We start from the raw sequence: 17050 nt of genomic DNA on the forward strand, positions 1-17050 counted from the left end.
AAGCACCAGGTTAGATTGAAATGGTGGGTGTGTTGGGGTTTGGAACAAGAGGCAGGCTGGTTCCACTCACTGCTCCACAGGGTTTGCTCGACTGTGCAGGATTGAGGCCTTCTAAATCAGCTGCAGCGATGCCTGGCATTGTGAACCGGTTCTGAATGCTGTTTGCTTGCTGTATTGTTCGCATAATTTGTCTTTTTCTCTCTCCCTCCCTGGACACTGGGTGTTTGATGGTCTTCTTTTGTTTTTAAAGGGTTTGTTGGGTTTCTGCTTCATGGCTGGTTTAAGGAGACAAATCTCAAGGTTGTATAAAGTATACATACTTTGATAATAAATGTGCTTTGATCTTTGAACTGAGTAGGCCAGGCAGCATCGCTAAAGTGGGGATAAAGAGTCCATGGTTTGGGCTGAGACCCTGATGAAGGGCTATAGCATGTGAGCTAAACCCTGCATAAATCCAAGATAAAAATACAAGAGGTCATGGCTTTAAGGTAAGGGGTGGGAAGTTCAAGGGGGATATTAGAGGAAGGTTTTTTACTCAGAGAGTGGTTGGTGCGTGGAATGCACTGCCTGAGTCAGTGGTGGAGGCAGATGCACTAGTGAAATGTAAGAGACTACTGGACAGGTATATGGAGGAAATTAAGGTGGGGGCTTATATGGGAGGTAGCGTTTGAGGGTCGGCACAACATTGTGGGCTGAAGGGCCTGTACTGTGCTGTACTTTTCTATGTTCTATGTTCTATAAACTTGCTCTCCCGTCACAAACCACTACCCCCCAATCCACTGCCCCTTCCTTTAAGTCACCCATGTAGCACCTGTTTAGCCCCCCCCCCCCCGATCAGGGTCACATGAAGCCACGGGAGCAGTTGGTGGATGGTCATATGAGCAGCTGATACATATCGCAAGTCCTGGTTATGCGACCACTGACACCAGGCAGACAGACTCCTGAAGAGTATTGATAATGGCTGGGGTCACCCGTCTTGTAAAGACACTGCTCAGAAGGCAGCAATGGCAAACCCCTTCTGTAGAGAAATTTGCCAAGCACAATCATGGTCACGGAAAGACCATGATCGCCCACACCGTACGACAAGGCACTTAATGAACGAACGGACTGAAGAGGAAAATCTACCTCCATGGCTTAGAGGGAGGAGGAGGAGGAGAGAGAAAATGAGGAAGGAATGAAATCCAGCTCTCGGAAAAACAAAGTTAAGATGAGATTTGCACGATGTGGGCACTATGCCATGTTGCTTCTCCGATAGGCACGATGTGAAACTGCTGTAGACTCTGTCAATGCGTTGCCCCCGGCTGTTAATGACTTTCTCACACATCCTTTCTTTAGGGTGTTCTCTGTGAGGTAACTGATTCTTAACGAGTGAGTGCTGTCGCAGGGAGAATGGATCAGAGTCCGGGAAAGACGCTCAGAGCTGGTTTGATTGGGGTATCTTGGTGATGCTCGAGAGTAGGAAAACAATTTACCAATTTAACAGCTTCCTCAGATGAAAGTTTAGCTTTATTTGTCATGCGTACATCGAAACATCGAAACACAGTGAAATGCATTGTATTGCATCAATGGCCAACACAGTCCGAAGACGTGCTGGGTTCGGCCTACAAGTGTCACCATGTTTCTGGCACCAACATAGCATCTCCACCATTTACCAACCCTAATCCAAAGTACATCTTTGGACTGTGGGAGGAAACTGGAACACTGGGAGGAAACCCACATGGTCATGAGGAGAACGTACAAACTCCTTACAGAGAGCAGTGGGAGTTGAACCCTGATCGGTAATCTCTGACACTGTAGTTGTTGTCTACAGGCGGGTCCTCAGGTGTGGTCTTTGCATGAGGACCCATCAGGATGTTAGGGCGGATTCCCTTAATGAAGTATGCCCGTGCATGACTTTGTTTAATGTGGGGAGGCTGATGCTCGGGCAACCACCACTTGGTCCTTGACAGACAGGGGTCAGGGTCCAGCGGCGTGGAATGCAAGAAGGATGGAGACCCTTCACTGCTGCAGCCTTCCTCCGTCTCCACTGCCATTGAGATTTGTCGTCATCTTCCGCCAGCTCTACTTTTGAGATCTTGGATGGATTGCTCTTTGCCTAGAACCTCCCCCTTGATCTTACCACCTTACCAGGAGCTAAGCTCCAGACAACTTCACCCTCAGGATCTCAGGAACCCACAAGGCTCTCAACCATGATCAGGTGCCGAGTCTTTGCGCTCTAAAGTGATTGTGCTAACCACTACACTGCCTCGCCACCAAATATGTTCAAAGGGTAATCGTCCGACATTGAACTCTTGAAAAAGAATCTCCACCACCGAGCAGCAGTCAGAAATTTAGGAGCAGGATGTCAGAAGATGTCCCACTATCGTTCAAGAAATCCTATTATTGATATTGGTTTAATATTATCATATGTACTAAGTGAAAAGCTCGTCTTGCCTACTTTTCATACAGATTAGATCATTGTATAGTGCATTGAGGTAGCAATGCAAACTAGTTCATAGCTCCAGAGTCCCCGGTATGATTCTGACCTCCTATGTTATCTGTGTGGAGTTTGCACATTCTCCCCATGCTCCACCTTCCTCCCATAGCCCAAAGATGTACGTTAATTTATCACTGTGAGCTGCCTTTAGTGTGTGGGTGATTGGTAGAATTTAGAGACATTGTGGGGAACTTTGGAGGAATAAAATGGGATGAGTGTAGGTTGTGGGACGTAAAGTTCAACAATTCAAACAACAAGATAAATTTATTGTCAAAGTACATATATATCACCATAGACAACCATGAGATTCATTTTCTTGTGGGCATACTTAATAAATCTATAGAATAATAACAACGGAATCAATGATAGACTGCACCAACTTGAATGTTCCACCAAAGCTCAGAAGACAACAAACTGCAAATACAAAAAAAACCTGAAATAATAAATTAATAAATGAATGTATGAATGAATGAATAGATAAATAAATAAATAGATGGATAGATAAATGCATTGGCAGATAGACAGATAAATAAATAAATAAGTATCAAGAGCATGAGATGAAGAGTCCTTGAAAGAGAGTCCATTGGTTGTGGAAACATTTCAATGATGGGGCAAGTGAAGTTGAGTGAAGCTCTCCCCTTTGGTTCAAGAGCCTGATGGTTGAGAGACAGTAATTGTCCCTGAACCTGGTGGTGTGAGTTCTGAGGCTTCTGTACCATCTTTCTGATGGCAGCAGTGAAAAGAGAGCATGTCCTGGGTGGTGTGCGCTTTCTTGCACCAGTGCCTCATGTAGATGTGCTCAATGGTGGGGAGGGCTTTACCCGTGATAGACTGGGCCGTATCCACTACTCTTTGCAGGATTTTCCATTCAAGGGCATTGGTGTTTCCATGCCATGCTGTGATGCAGGTAGTCAGTATATTCTCCACCACACATCTATAGAAGTTTATCCAAGTTTTAGATGTCATGCTGAATATCTGCAAACTCCTAAGGAAGTAAGTGTGCTGCCCTGCTTTCTTTGTAAGAAATAATAGGATGCTTAATAGATGATAGACAATAGACAATAGGTGCGGGAGTAGGCCATTCGGCCCTTCGAGCCAGCACCGCCATTCACTGTGATCATGGCTGATCATCCACTATCGGTATCCAGTTCCTGCCCTATCCCCATAACCTTTGATTCCGCTATCTTTAAGAGCTCTATCTGTCTCTTTTTTGAAAGCATCCAGAGACTTGGCCTCCACAGCCTTCTGGGGCAGAGCATTCCACATATCCACCACTCTCTGGGTGAAAAAGTTTTGGTAAATTACTTTGAAAAAGTAATGGTAAATGATGGCTTGTGAGCGGATTGTCCTGTTTCTCTACATTGAGACTTTATGAGACGAACGTCTAACAAACACCAAGCCAGAATCAGGCTTATTTTCATTGACGTGCATCATAAAATCCATTGTTTTGCGGCAGCAGTTTACTGCAATACATAAATATACTCTAAATTACAATAATAAATATACATAGCACAAGGGTCATGGGTTCATGAGTTGATGGACCATTCAGAATTTGATGGCAGAGGGGAAGAAGAGTGAGGGGTAAACCTATCGAATGTTGAAAGGCCTCATTTGAGTGGATGCGGAGACGATGTTTCCAATGGTGGGAGAGTCTAAGACCAGAGGACACTGCCTCGGAATAGAGGGATGTCTATTTAGAACAGAGATGAGGAGGAATTTCTTTAGCCAGAATGGTGAATTTGTGGAATTTGTTGCCACAAGCAGCTGTGGAGGCCAAATCACCAAGTATATTTAAGGCATAGGTTCACTGATTCTTGATACAAATACTAACTGTAATTCACAGTTTTCTCTCTATAATCATGTATTGCATTGTACCACTGTCACAAAGTCAACAAATTTCATGACGTGCTGGTGATATTGAACCTGATTCTGATATCTTATGGTCTTATAAGGATCAGTTTAAGGTCCTTTGGGTCATGGTGCACAGAGTATGGAGTGTGGTGGTTCTGGAAACCATCCATGTATCCATCCACCGATACGGCTTAATGCCGTAAGGAGCGGGGAAGAGAATGTGGATGGTTGATGTCTGATATCTGGGAAATAAAATTGCAATAATGGAATTAGCAGAAAATGAAGGATCCCCTGTGGAATGGGATTAAAGATTTATTCATGAAAAGCATTTCAAAATTCTCTCTGGAATCTGTTCTCTCGTTTTTCATTATGATATTCCGTACTTGTAATTTTAGAAATTCATTAAATTTCATAATCGAAAATGTTCTGGGCTTCACATCATGGCATTGCAGTTAGGTTGGAATCTGGCACTTCATTAGCCAAACGCAGTGCGTGACATTACATACTCTGACATTCTAGTTCAAGATCCAAGAAGATGGTGCCAGCAAACAATGCGATCAAGGGCAACGTCCTTTCAGCCAGTTCACAAAACTACTACTTTCACGTCACTTACTTCTGCTTTCTCTTTTAAATCTGGTTCTGCTATCGTTGGAGCCTGTGACCTACATTTTGATGGCGTGTTTTCGGGGATGGTTGAGCGATCTGGCATTTTTCTGTCTCCGAGGGAGCATGGTGAAGTTTCGAGCAAATTGAGCGATCAGGAGGCCAAGAAGCCTGCAAGCCCGCGATTGACTCCACTTCTCGCTGATCTCACTGATTAAAGCATCGAGGAAGATTGAAATCAATGAGGTTGAGAACAGAGGGTGAATGTATGTTCGGCGCCGTCTACCTGCGTGTGACTGGCCTCTCACTCCCTCTTGCCCACTGCTTCTGGAGGAAGATGCCTGCCTATGAAGGGTCTCTCTCTCTCTCTCCCTCGGCTGATGCCACTGGAGGGTGGTGCTGGAGTCCTGGGTCTTGGGCAAGGTTTAATCGACCAGGTTTGTGGATAAGACTTGGTAGTTCACATTCTGATGTGCTCCAGTGCTCCTATCTTGTGTGATTTTGAATGGGGCAGACTAGCTTTGCGGCCTACAGTCAATGAACGACACAGAGCTAGATTGAACTGAATTGAACATGCCTGGACTCTTCCAATGACTTTGTGGTTCAGTGTTTTATATTCTATGTTTCTCGCTTGTTTTTTTGCCATTTGCATAATTTGTTCTTTTTTTTCGCACTTTGGGTGCTTGATGTTTTCTTTGAATGTGTTCCTTGCTGTGTCTTTGCTTCATGGCTGTCTGTGGGATGATGAATTTCAGGGTTGTATACTGCATCCATAGTTTGATAATTAATGTACTTTGAATCTTGAATCTTTGGAAGGGTTTTGTATGCGTGAGCGAGGTGGTACAGTGACATTGTGGGTAGAGACGCTGCCTGACAGATGTCTTCCTTCATTAATCTTTTTATTGAATTAGAAAGAGCATATATACAAACAAGAAGAGAATTATTTCGAATATATATATCAATATCAAAATCATACATAGTATTAAGCTAATATGTAGTATAGATGTGATCACTCAGGCTCAAAGCTGACCCTGGGTGGCGACCATCTGGAGTTTGCACATTCTTCTCCGAAAATGTGGGCTTCTGCAAAGTGTTCTGAGTTCTTACATTCTGCTTAGCAGGTTAGTTAATCATTACAAGTTGCCCCTATTACACAGGCGAGGGGTAAATGGAAGTGAGGGAAATGTGGGGGAGAATACAGATGCTACTACAGTCCGAAGACAAGATGATTAGTAGGTGAATTGGTCATTGTAAATTGTCCTGTGATTAGGCTAGGGTTATATAGGTGGGTTACTGCATGGTGCAGATTGTCGTTCTGGAAGGGCCTGTTCTCCACTCTGTCTCTAGGTAAATATATAATAAAACAGGATTGAAGTATAGGCTGCTTTGAAGGCTAGTACGGACTCGATGGGCCACAAGTCCAGTTTCTATAACTCACTTAGTCCTACTTGTCAAATCTGTGATCAGTTGAGGATGTCCTCAACGGTGGGAGAAGATTGTGCTCGTGATGGAGCTGGCTGAACCACCCTCTGTGGTTCTGTGCTCTGGAGCCTCCACACCAGATGATGACGCAACCAAGTTGGAATGCCGTCCACCTTACACCTGTAGAAATTTGCAAGTCTTTGGTGACATACGGAATCTCCTCAATCTCTTTGTGAAGTAGAGCCAGTGGTAAAATCTTAGAGCACTACAAGCACAGAAGCAAGCCCTTTGGCCCATCTAGTTCATGCTAAACTATTATTCTGCCCAGTCTCATCGACCCACACCTGGACCATAGCCCTCCATATCCCTCCCATCCATGTACTTATTTAAATTTCTCTTGAAGGTTGTAATTGACCCTGTATCCACCATTTCCGCTGGCAACTTTTTCCACACTCTCACCGCCCTCTGAGTTAAGAAGTTCCCCTTAAATATTTCATGTTTCACCCTTAACCTATGACCTGTGGTTCTAGTCTCACTCAACCTCAGTGAAAAAAGCCTGCTTTCATTTACCCTATCTATAACCTTCATAATTTTGTATACGTCCACAAAATCTACCCTCATTTTCCTACTGTTAAGTGAATGAAGTGCTAACCTATTCAACCTTTCCCGATAACTCAGGTCCTCAAATCCTGGCAACATCTTGGTAAATTTTCTCTGCACTCTTTTGATCTTTCCTGTAGGTGGGTGACCAGAACTTCACACAAAACTCCAAATTTGGCCTCAGCAATATCTTAAACAACTTCAACATATCATCCCATCTCAATATTCTGATTTATGACAGCCATTGTGCCGAAAATTCTCCTTATGACCCCATCTACCTGTGATGTCACCTTCAAAGAATTATGGATCTGTATTCCCAGATCCCTCTGCTCTACCACACTCTTTGTCTTCTTTGAGATTGGTCCCCCAACTTGAAATAGTCTTTCGTTCTTTTCCAGCTTTTTCTCTTCCTATTTTAGATTGAGAGTTTCCCCACAATCCCCACCAGTACCCACAATTTTCTAAGAATTTGGGTCATCTTACAGTTGTGACCTTTCTATAACTTGCTTATTTTCATTGAGAAACCCAACACCAGCCACAATGCAATTGATCTAACTACACACAGGAAGAATATATTGTAATGGAATCTATACTTGCTCTCACAGACTGAGAGATGTAATTCATTGGCTGTGAACTATTTTAACACATCCTGAGGCACACAGGAGATGGCATTTAAAGGCAAGTGTTTTCTGTGTTCATCGCCTCAAGGCAGCCATGTCTCTTAGTGAGGAGAAGTTGTGGGGATGGGTGGGGGAAGAGGGAATAGCAAGGGTCATCCACAAACAGGCACTCTATTCCAATTTAAGTTACAGGGAGACATTACTGGGTGCGATTCAAGGATGAATACAAAGCAGAACTGGAATATTCATATTGACTTCCAGAAATCTGTGGCTCCTGATTACTCAAGTGGAGAAGGAATATACAGGATAGTATTGAGAACATGAAAGAGATGGGTTGGCTGGTTGAGTGGTATCATAACAAACTCGCACTCGATGTCAGTAAGATGAATGAATTAATTGTGAATTTAATTCAGTTTCTGCCTGTTACATTGTTGGTATTTAGGGCAGCAATGCTTGCGGTTTCTGTAACAATTTTTTGACCATCAAGATTGTTAACCCTGTGCTGAACCCCCAAAGCCAGAGGACTCTTAGTCTGGCCTCTACCCTTTGACCTGTTTGTCATGGGTGACCTACCAAGTGTCAAAGCCCAAGACCCTGGCTCCAGCCGACACAGCTCTCGGGATCATTGAGGCATGCAAACCTCCAAGCACTACGGCAAGTTTGTGGACCTCTTGGAGGTCCCCAGCTCAATGTAGAACTTCAGGAAGAGGAAAAATGGGAGAACATATACCAGTCCTCATGGAGGGGTCAGTGGTGGAAAGGGGGAAAATCTTCAAGTTCCTGGGCATCAACATCTCGGACATTCTGAGCCAGGCCCATTACATTGATGCAGTCGTGTAGAAGGCACATCAGCGGCAATACTTCATTATGAGTGTGAGGAGATTTAGTGAGTTGGCCAGAAAGAACTACAGTCTACAAATCAGTGAATTTGAATGAATCAAGGACAAAGGAAGCAGACAGATCAGCTGCCTTTGTTCTTGCCATGAGGAAGAAGATCGAGGCTGCCATTTTATGAGGAGACTCAGTGCTCTCCATTTTGTGAGATGAAGTTGCTTGGCTTGATCAGTGTTTTAAACTAGACACAATGATTCTTCAGGTAATCTGTTGGACTAGAGATCATTTCCAAATAAGAAGGTATTTGTGTGGTTTTCTTTGGCTGGATGTAACATGCAGATTGTGTCTGTTGGAGTCGATATCTGATCTGTGTGATTCAAGCTGGTTGCTGATAGAGAACAAAGAGCCATAAATTACTGATTGTCACTTGTTGGGAAGAGGACAATAAATGGATGCTGGCCAGGAGCTTAGCCAATAAAAAGTTATTAAGGGTCAGGCTCATGACCTGTAGCCAATGACACTGGAATGCAATATTTGAATTGGTAAGAAGTGAGTATAAAAGCAGAGGTTTTCACATACAAGACAGCGATGACTTTGTAGGAGATTCACTATCATGGATGTGAGGTGCCCCACGGACGTGGAGGTTCAAAACCGAACAACAAGGAATATGTGGCCAGCAGCAGAAACTCCTTTTGTACTGTTATTATATTTCCTATTCTTTGACTGTTCATGGAGGGTCAGGAAAACTTAGGAGGTGTACACACAGGTATTCTGTTGTGTAAGTTTACATGTTCTGCCGTGAGACAATAAAGGTACTTGTCAGTAATTACAGATTCTCTCTGTGCCTCCCTGAGCATTATTACAAGGGGAGATACTTATAACAGGCGTGTCACCAAAGATTCGAGCAACTTTCTACTGATGTACCATGGGGAGTATTCTGACTGGATGAATCATTGCCACATTTGGAGGCACCAATGTGTATTATTTCAAGAGGCTGGAGAGGGTTGTAGACTCAGTCATCTCCATCATGGGTACAACCCTCCCCTCCATTAAGAATATTTTCAAAAGCTAGTGCTTCAAGAAGGCAGCATCCACCATCAAGGTCCCTCACCACCCTCTTCTCAGTACTACCATCAGGGCAGAGGTAGAGAAGCCTGAAGATACACATCTAACATTTTAGGAAGAGCTTCTTCCCCTCCACCATAAGATTTCTGAAAAGTTCCATGAGGGTTACCTCACTATTCTTCTTTTGCACTATTTATTTATTTTGTGCAACTTATTGAAACTCTTCCTGCTGCTGCAAAACCACAAATTTCACGATAAATGTCAGTTATAATCAACCGGATTCTGGTTCTGATTCAGAAGGTTTGCATCAGGAGCACAGACATCCTAATGAGAAGCAGAAGGGGAGAATCACCTCACAACCTACCACGCTCCTCCTGCCTCATCTTCAGAAGAGCCTGGACTGAGCGATTGAGGGGAAATATCCAGAACAAAGAGTTGAGAAGAAGGGGTGGACCAAGACTGGCAGGTGATCAAATATTGAAAGGCTGAGATAGTTGGATAAAGGGAGAATGTTTCCTGTAGTGGGTGAGTCTAGAACCAAAGGGCACAGCTTCAGAACCGAATTGGGATGAGGAGAAATTTTGTTAGTGAATCTGTGAAATTCATTGCCACAGGGAGCTGTCGTGGTACATTTAAAGTGGAGGTTGATAGGTTCTTGATTAGTTAGGGTGTCACAGGATTATGGGGAGAAGGCAAGAGAATGGTTGAGAAGAATAATAAATCAGTCATGATGGAATGGGCCAAGTAGATAATTCTGCTCTCATGGTGATAGGTGGATCTATGTGAGGAGTGATGATCAACAAATAGAGGAGGGAAGAGAGACAGAGGCCACGAGCTGAGAGGTGAAGGTATCAAAGGGGCTGCAGATGATGGAATCTGATAGGGAAGGAAGGTGGAGTATTGAACCATATAAGGGAGGTAGGGAGGGCAGATAGGAATAGTGAGGATGAATCCCAGTGGGAGGGGTATGTCGCTAATGGATAGATGCTGGGAGAGGAGAATAAAACTGGGTGATGGGTGTAGGAGGAATTGGTTGGATCAGGTGAAGGGAGACTGAAAGCAGGGGTGCTGTTGTGTTCACCTGGGATATAAACAGAGAGAGGCCTAATAGCCTCGTGTGCAGGTGACATGCAGATGGAGTGGGTCATGGAGGGAGAGAAGGGTGATGAGGAGCTGGGGTGGGTGGAGGAGGAACTGAGTGAATCAGGAGGAGAGAGAAAAGGGACAGAGAGCGAGCAGGATACCCTGGATGGTGACAGACGGAATGAGGCTTTTTCTCAAACATTACGGAGAACTTAGGACTCCCCCAGAGAGTAGTGAATATGTGCAATTCTTTGCCCAAGGAAGCAGAGGAGGCTACCTCCTTAAATATATTTGAGAGGTATTGAGGTAGATTTTTACACAGGGGAATTAAGGGATACGGGGAAAGGCAGAGAGCTGGAGCTGGGTCCTCGGCCAGATCAGCTACAATGCAGGTGGAGCAGGCTCGACAGGTTAGGTTACTGACCTCGTTCTTTTCCTGTTATCCTTGCCTGCCGAACAGTTCCAAATTAGTAAAAAGAAATTCACTACCACAGTTGATGGATGTTGACGGAAGAACATGGAAGATTTGATAGAGGTATATAAAATTATAAGTGAATAGGTAAGGTAAATGCAGGCAGGTTTTTTCCACTGAGGTTTGGTGCCACAGAACTAGAAGTCCTTCTTCCTTAGCTCTTTACCTTTTCCACCTATCATCTTCCAGCTTCTCACTTCATCGCTTCCTTCCCCCACCCTCTTACTGTACATTCCCCCTCACTTGGTCTCACCTATCACCTTCTGGCCTGTACTCTTCCCTCCCCTCCCCCACTACTCATTCTGGCTTCTTCCCCCACCCTTTTCAGTCCTGATTAATGGCCTGGTCCCAAAGCATCAAAGCTTTTTTCTTTCAAAGGTAAGGAACTTTATTCCTTTCTTTGGATACTGCTCGACCTGCTGAGTCCCTCTTGTATTTTGTGTGTGTTACTCTAGAACTACCCGCCGGCTGGTGGCACAGTGGCATCAGCTCTGGACTTTGGGGCGGAAGGTCCTGAGTTCGAACCCAGCCGGCTCCCGTGCACACTTTCCATCCGTGCTGGGTGGAACGTTGCGCTAGCTACTCGACCTCGTAAAAAAGAAATTGCCTGCTACAGCTAAAAGTTGATGGCCTGAGCTCCCTCGTGAGTTTAAAAGGCAATTTGTCTCTTCTTTCTCTTCACTCTAGAACTAGGGGTCATAGGTTAAGGGTGAAAGAAATATTTAGGGGGAACCTGAGGGGAAACTTCTACACTCAGAAGGTGGTGAGAGTGTGGAACGAGCTGCCTTCGAAAGTGGTGGATACGGGTTTGATTGCAGTATTTAAGAGAAGTTTGGATAGAAACATAGAAACATAGAAACATAGAAAATAGGTGCAGGAGTAGGCCATTCGGCCCTTCGAGCCTGCACCGCCATTTATTATGATCATGGCTGATCATCCAACTCAGAACCCAGCCTTCCCTCCATACCCCCTGACCCCTGTAGCCACAAGGGCCATATCTAACTTCCTTTTAAACATAGCTAATGAACTGGCCTCAACAGTTTGCTGTGGCAGAGAATTCCACAGATTCACCACTCTCTGTGTGAAGAAGTTTTTCCTAACCTCGGTCCTAAAAGGCTTCCCCTCTATCCTCAAACTGTGACCCCTCGTTCTAGACCTCCCCAACATCGGGAACAATCTTCCTGCATCTAGCCTGTCCAATCCCTTTAGGATCTTATACGTTTCAATCAGATCCCCCCTCAATCTTCTAAATTCCAACGAGTACAAGCCCAGTTCATCCAGTCTTTCTTCATATGAAAGACCTGCCATCCCAGGAATCAATCTGGTGAACCTTCTTTGTACTCCCTCTATGGCAAAGATGTCTTTCCTCAGATTAGGGGACCAAAACTGCACACAATACTCCAGGTGTGGTCTCACCAAGGCCTTGTACAACTGCAGTAGTACCTCCCTGCTCCTGTACTCGAATCCTCTCGCTATAAATGCCAGCATACCGTTCGCCTTTTTCACCGCCTGCTGTACCTGCATGCCCACTTTCAATGACTGGTGTATAATGACACCCAGGTCTCGTTGCACCTCCCCTTTTCCTAATCGGCCACCATTCAGATAATAATCTGTTTTCCTATTTTTGCCACCAAAGTGGATAACTTCACATTTATCCACATTAAATTGCATCTGCCATGAGTTTGCCCACTCACCCAACCTATCCAAGTCACCCTGCATCCTCTTAGCATCCTCCTCACTGCTAACACTGCCACCCAGCTTCGTGTCATCCGCAAACTTGGAGATGCTGCATTTAATTCCCTCATCCAAGTCATTAATATATATTGTAAACAACTGGGGTCCCAGCACTGAGCCTTGCGGTACCCCACTAGTCACCGCCTGCCATTCTGAAAAGGTCCCGTTTATTCCCACTCTTTGCTTCCTGTCTGCTAACCAATTCTCCACCCACACCAATACCTTACCCCCAATACCGTGTGCTTTAAGTTTGCACACTAATCTCCTATGTGGGACCTTGTCAAAAGCCTTTTGAAAATCCAAATATACCACATCCACTGGTTCTCCCCTATCCACTCTACTAGTTACATCCTCAAAAAATTCTATGAGATTCGTCAGACATGATTTTCCTTTCACAAATCCATGCTGACTTTGTCCGATCATTTCACCGCTTTCCAAATGTGCTGTTATCACATCCTTGATAACTGACTCCAGCAGTTTCCCCACCACCGACGTTAGGCTAACCGGCCTATAGGTACATGAATGGGAGCGGTTTGGCCAAGGATTGGACGAGACAGAAATACAGATTGGCATGGAGCGGATGGGCCAAAGAGCCTGTTTCTGTGCTACGGTGCTCTATGACTCTATGAGATAAAGACGCCCCGATTCAAAGGTGTAACACTTCCTCCTGCTCTGAACACCAGCAGGGCGTTCCGTTATTAGGCTACCACCTACGCCAAGCCTGTCACAGTCAAACTCAGCCTTGCTTGTGAGAAAATGAAACTCGAGGTCCAAGCCTGCTGCTGAGAATTACTGGTGTGATTGAAAATGAATGTGATTGCTAAAGTTTTCAGGCAGAATACAGCTGGCTATTCATACAACTAATCAAAGATTTCAGAGCCTTTAAAAAGGTTAACACAAGGACACTGTGCCATGGCGACCTCATTGCTCTGGAGACCCAGGTTTGATCATATCTATTAGGAGGTTGCATGCTCTTCTGATCTGGTTTCCTCCCACCTCTACAAGGAGCGCTGTCACAGGGCAGCAGCATCCATCATCAGAGATCCCCACCACCCAGTACATGCTCTCTTCTCACTGCTGCCATCAGGAAGGAGGTACAGGAGCCTCAGGACTCACATCACTAGGTTAAGAAGCAGTTATAACACTTCAACCATTAGGCTCTTGAACCAAAGAGGAAAACCCAACACTGAACAGTTCCTACAGACTATAGACTCAGTTTCAAGGTCTCATGTTTTCAATAACTATTGCTTATCTATTTTTTATTATTATTATTTCCTCTTGTACTTGCACATTGGTTGCTAGTCAATCTTTATAGTTTTTCATTGATTCTGTTGTGTTTCTTTGTATTTACTGTGATTACAAGTTGATTATAAATTTAAGACCATAAGACATAGGAGCAGAATTAGGCCATTTGGCCCATTGAGACTGCTCTGATCCTTTTTTCCCTCCTCCTCCATCCGAGTTCCAGGCCTTCTCCCCATAACCTTTGACGCCATGTCCAATCAAGAACTATCAATCTCTGCCTTAAATACACCCAATGACCATGGCTGCATGTGGCAACAAATTCCACAAATTCGCCACCCTTTGGTTAAAGAAATTACTCCTCATCTCTGTTTTGAAAGGACTCATTTACTTTGAAATTCCTGAACTAATCAAAGATTTCACAGCCCAGCCTTCCAGCTTTAAAAGAGTGAACACAAGGACACGGTGGTGTGGATGATGGAGCCACATCTTTAACGCTCCGGAGGCCCGGGCTTAATCCTGACCTCCATTGCTGTCGGTGAGGAGAGTGCATGCTCTTCTGCTCTGATTGCCTCTCACATCCAAAAGTGTGCAGGTCTGTTCTTGCTTGTTACGCCATCGGCATTTAGGGCAGCAGTGAAGATCCTCCATCTTGGCGGTGTTCGGGGATTCCTTCATCGTGTCAGTAGCTTCCTCTCAGTTTTCACGACTCTCAGTCATGCAAGTCCCGGGTGGAGACTCAGGAATATCGTCGCACTCAGATGTAAAAGGAATCTTCGTTGCTGTTTCTATTACAGTTTTGTTTGACCAGTCAGGGTTGTTAGCCCTGAGCTGAACCCTCAAACCTCGAGGATGGGTGGACCTCTCTGAGTCTGGTGTGACCTGTTTGGCATGGGTGATCCTACCAACAGCCAAAGCAGAAAGCCCTGACTCCGGCCAACAGAGCTCTCTGGGTCATTGAGACACGCAAGCCTCCAAACCCTACGACAAGGTTGTGGTTCCCTTGGAGGAATAAACTTGCAGGGTGATGGGTTCACTAGCCATTGTGCATTGTCCCCCAGTACGTGGGTGATGGGGTCGATTCTTGGGGGGGGGTGGAGTAGATGAAAATGTGGAATGGTGATTGAGAGTTGGTGTGCACTTAGAGGACTTGAGAGACTGTTTCAACGTTGTATGATACGGGGATCAACGCCTCCTCCTGCAAATGGTTCCTCCACTTTATTTCTTAAACACAGGAATGGAAAATTCTTCATGGATTAGTGCATATAGCCCAGCACTTTGCAGGCAAAGCCCACCCCACACCGTTCACATCTACAAAGAGCGCCTTCACAGGAAAGCATCATCCATCGTGTCACCCATCATCCAGGCCGCGCTCTCTTCTGGCTACTGCCATCAGGCAGAGAGCAGTGGGTGTGTGGATCGCCTTGCCAGGGATACATTCGAGACTCTGACATAAGAGCATGGATGATAGAAAAATGGGGCGCAATGTAATGAGTTCTTTGGGCCAGTGGGGCATCAGAGAGCGCTGAGCACCAAGGTTTTAAGAGTACTGAATTGGTTAATTGTTGTTTAATGAAAATCTTTAATTGTTTGGAGTTCCTTGTGTTTTCTTTGTAATGCAGTCTCCTGGTGCCTTCTGCTAAAGCTTGTTACGTTTATTTTGATAGGCACAGGGGTTCAGTGTTACTCGTATTATTTAAGTGGACTCCCGATTAACGCTAATCTCAGGGTCCTAGTTTTTAGAATAATTTGTATTGCAATCTCGCCTGGTCGAGCCATCAATGTTCTGCAGGAACTCTTATGTGTAAGTTGTTTCGGTCTCTACATGGGAGTCTGTCGTTCCTCCCTTCCACACCTGGGTTCAGTCACACTGTGATAGAGAAGTGTTCAGTCGTTCTTGGAGCAGGTTAAAAGGCTGGCACAACATTGTGGGCTAAAGGGCCTGTACTGTACTGTTCTATGTTCTATGTGCTATTGAAGGCACTTTGCCAGAAGTGGAAAAGAGAGGAAACAAAACAGAAAGCAGTGAGGATAGTTGAAAGACAACTGCTGGAGGAACTCAGAGGGTTGGGCAGCAGGTGTGTTGCACAGATGAAGAGGAGCCACAGGAAACAATTTACAGAGAAATCTGTGAGTCTTTGTTCAGGAAATGCAGCAAGTTATCAAGCAGGTAGAACAAGTGTTGAGGAATGGAATGTTTACCTTCACTGCAAAGAGCAGAAACGATGGAAGATCTTGCTTCATCTGTACAACGCACTGGTGAGGCCACAGCTCAGTTTCACGTACATTTTTGTGTACGGTGAAAGGTGAAATGTTTAAGGTGAACCTGAGGAGGAAATTTTCTCTCAGAAGGTGGTGAGAGTAAGGAACGAGCTACCAGTGGAAGTGGTGGATGCGGGTTTCATAGCAACATTTAAGGGAAAATTGGAAAAATACATGGATGGGAGGGATATGGAGGGCAGTGTAGGACTAGGCAGAAAAACAGGTCAACACGACTGAATGAGCTTAAAGGCCTTTTGCTGTGTTGTGACACTCCATGACTTTATGACTATGAGATAAGAATGTCCCAATTCAATGGTGTAACAGCTCCTCCTTCTCCTAATCTTCCTACTTAAATCAAGGAGAGACTTTCCTTCATTAGAAGAAGTTCAAATAATGTTTGCTTGGTTGATTACAGGAATAAAGGGGCTAACAATTCTGGGAAGGGTGAATTTACCTGTAACAGATTAACGTCATAGAAAAGTACAGCATGGGAACAGGCCCTTTGGCCCATCTAGTCCATGCCAAACCATTTAAACTGTCTACTCCCATTGACCTTCACCGGGATCACAGCTCTCAGTACCCCTACCATTCACGTACTTATCCAAACTTCTCTTCAAAGCTGAAATTGAGCTCACATGCATCACATGCGCTGGCTAGCTCATTTCACACTCTCACCATCTTCAAGAAGTTTTCCCTCATATTCTCCTTAAACAGTTCACCTTTCACCCTCGACCCATGACCCCTAGTTGTATTCCCACCTAATCTCAGTGGAAAAAGCCTGCTTGC

Source organism: Mobula hypostoma, chromosome 15 (assembly GCF_963921235.1).
Source record: "Mobula hypostoma chromosome 15, sMobHyp1.1, whole genome shotgun sequence".
NCBI classification, from domain to species: Eukaryota; Metazoa; Chordata; class Chondrichthyes; order Myliobatiformes; family Myliobatidae; genus Mobula; species Mobula hypostoma.